The following is a 3,568-nucleotide window of genomic DNA, read 5'->3' on the forward strand; positions in this document are numbered from 1 at the left end:
ATATCATCAAGAATGAATGATACTGAAGGAGGAAGTCCAAGGCACATTGAAGGAATTGGCAAAGAACAAGGCACCAGGAATTGATGTTATCAAAAGAAGATGAAAGACCTACAAAGAGTCATTGTACCAAAAAGAATTTTTTGACATTCACCTATTTTGGAGGTAACATGTGATCAATAATGTCCATGCTGTACTGAAGGCATTATTAAAAATCAAACTGAGAAAGTAAAGAAGCGTGGTTGTCATGGCACTTGTTTATTTATTTAAAAGGAGGAGTGACAAAAGTAAATGTCTACAAGACCAGCAGTTCTTTGAGTGAGGGAAATAGGTATGTTTTGCAATGATGACTCGGGTTGTATTTTTAAAGCATAAACATCTTTATCATATATTTTACGATAGGAATGCTCTTCACATCTACAAAGAAATCATTTTGATCTCCCTTTTTTCTTAAAACACATGATCCTCTTGGTTCTAGCATTTTTTCAGAAGTGGATGCTAAATATCTTGCCATTGACTCTATTATAAGAAACAAAAGTGTGGTGATAAATGACCATTGCTGTTTATTAAGAAGACCAGAGGGCCCATACACTGGACAGAACATGTGACATCTCAAGAGGATGACAACTACTCAGTTGCCAGCAGTGTTTTCTAAACCAACAGTGTTAGAGCTTTGAGTTTTTCATTTCTCAAGAGATGGTGGAAATTTAAAATTGTGTATGAATTATTTCAATTTTTGAGTACTGAAAGAAAATTCAATTAAAAAGCAAAACAACCTTTTTCTCAACTCTGTTGTTAAGTTGTTAAGTGAGTTGGTTCCAACTCAGTAACATTGTACAAGGTTTCTGAGGAGCAGCTGGTGGGTTTGAACATCCGAACTCATGGTTAACAGACCTGTGCTTAGCCTACAGTGCCATGTTGTTGTTGTTAAGTGCTATTGAGTTGGTTCTGACTCATTACGACCCTGTATAGGGTTTCTGAGGAGAGGCTGGGAATTTTGAACCACCGACCTTGCAGTTTAAACTGATCTTATAGTGGAGTGTTTATCCTACAACACCACACCAGTACTCCAAACAAAACACACCTCAAACGTGGATCTGGTGGGGCCATCTTAGATGGCGCAGATCTCAACTCTGTTGTAGAACAGCTGTTGTTTTAGATGTTTTGTTGTGTTGATCTTTCAAATGCCTTTTACAAATATGTATTTTTGTTGTGTAAAGATATCTATCACAACTCTTTTTATACACCTATTCTTTGTTTTCTCTGTTTCTCATTTTCTGGAATATTTTTCTATTTTAAATGAAGTACAGATGAGTCGTGACTTTTAAGATGTAAAAAAATTGTTTTTAAACAACAAGGTCAATGTCTCATTCTGTCTGCTCCTTCCTGAACTAAATTCAGAAAACCATATGTCAGAAAATAACTAACACATTTCACCTAGTAAGCACCTCCAAAATGATGAGTAGAAAATAATTCTTCTGGAAATAATAGTGTTGAAAACTCAATAAAGGAATACTTGTTCTGTGAGCCATGTCACAGAGCAGAATGGCATCTGTGGAGGCAACACACTTCCAGATTGTGATGGTACCTGCTGACTTTCATGGCAGGTGCAAAACAGTGTGGGCTCTTGCCAGCCCACCATGGGAAACTGAACTCCAGTTACATAAATCTAATTAACTGGAGCACAATCAGCAGACTGAAATTGTTTTCTTTTTGCTTGTATGTTACATTCTTAGTATGGAAAAGTGAGTATTTGTTAATTGCTTACTTTTCAATATCAAGTTCTTTGTTACCAGGAATTAAATATGGTCATTGAGGGGAAAAGACCCACTTTGATGTAAGAAATCAGAGGACTGATTCTACAATTCAATGATAGAATATTATAAGATGGTGTTATTTGCCATTGAGTCAGCAGCTTCCACTTATAGTAACCAAATACACAACAGAACAAAGCATTGCCTGGCTATGCACCATCTTCACTGTTGTTGGCAGGATCAAGTCCATTTGGTGCAACATTGAGCCATTTTGTATTTTGAGTGCCTCCTAATCCAGGGTGTCCATATTTCAGCACTGTATTGACAAATATTCTGTTGTGAGCCATAGGATTTTTGCTGAATAATTATTATTTTTCTTTTTACTTTACATTGTGAAGGTTTATAGAGCAGATCATCAGTTTTACATCCAACAAATCATATACTTTGCTTCATTACAATGATTGCAATCCCCTCAATGTACCAACAATTAACAGTATATACTTTATTCACTTTATTGATTATATTTCTTCATGTCCTCCGCTGCCTTCATCAATCCTCTGCTAATCTTGCTCTAGTTTTATATTGCCTGCACGGTCACCCATGTTAACATGTGTCTACCCTGTAGCCCATGAATAATTCACCTTACTGGTAGCCATCACTGATTATTTCTTTTATTAAGAACACTTTTTACCTGTTTACAACATTGGTGTCATACAATATTTGTCCTTTTGTTACTGACTGTTTCACTCAGCATAATGTCCTCCAGGTTCAACCATGATGTGTGGTGTTTCACAGATTAATCATTATTCTTCAACTTTGCATAGTATTCCATTGTATATATGTACCTGAGTTTGTATAACCATTCTTCTGTTGATGGTCTTTATACTGTCACACAACTTTTTGACATGTCTCTTGTAGACAGCAAAGTGAAGCTTCCTGTTTTCTTGTCTACTCTGTGCTCTAACACTTTACATTTAGTGAAATTCTTGATAGGCAAATTATTGAATGATGCAGTAAGCTTCAAGAGAAGATGGAAGGAATCCACAGAGTCAATGTACCAAAAGGAAATGGTTAATATTCAACTGTTTCAAGAGGTAGCATATGACCAAGAGCCAATGATACTGAGGGAGGAAGTCCAAGGTGTATTGAAGGAATTGGCAAAGCACAAGGCACCAGGAATTGATTCAATAAAAACTGAAATCTTTCAAGAAAATGAGCTGGCACTGGAGTCACTCACTCATCTCTGCCAAGAAATTTGGAAGACAACTATCTGGCCAACTGATTGGAAGAGATCCATATTTGTGCTCATTCCAAAAAGAGGTGACCCAATGGAATGCGGAAATCATCCGTCAATCTCTTTGATATCCCATGCGAGTAAAGTTTTACTAAAGGTAATGCAGAAATGGTTACAAGTGTACATTGACAGAGAACTTGAAGCATTCAAGCCGGATTCAGAAGAGGCTATGGAACAAGGGATATTGCTGACATCAGATGGATCTTGGCTGAAAGCAGAAAATATCAGAAAGATGTTTATGTGTGCTTTATTGACTATGCAAAGGCATTCAATTGTGTAAATAATGACAAGTTATGGACAACATTGCAAAGTATGAGTATTCTGGAACACTTAATTGTGTTCATCAGGAATCTTTACCTGGACCAAGAAGCAGTTGTTGGAACAGAACATGGAAACACTGAATGGTTTAAAATTAAGAAAGGTGTGTGACAAGGTTGTATTCTTTCACCATACTTATTCAACCTGTATGCTGAGCAAATAATACGAGAAGCTGGGTTATATGAAGAAAAACATGGCATCAGGA

The sequence above is a fragment of the Chrysochloris asiatica genome, unplaced genomic scaffold (assembly GCF_000296735.1).
Source record: "Chrysochloris asiatica unplaced genomic scaffold, ChrAsi1.0 scaffold00013, whole genome shotgun sequence".
Taxonomy (NCBI): Eukaryota; Metazoa; Chordata; class Mammalia; order Afrosoricida; family Chrysochloridae; genus Chrysochloris; species Chrysochloris asiatica.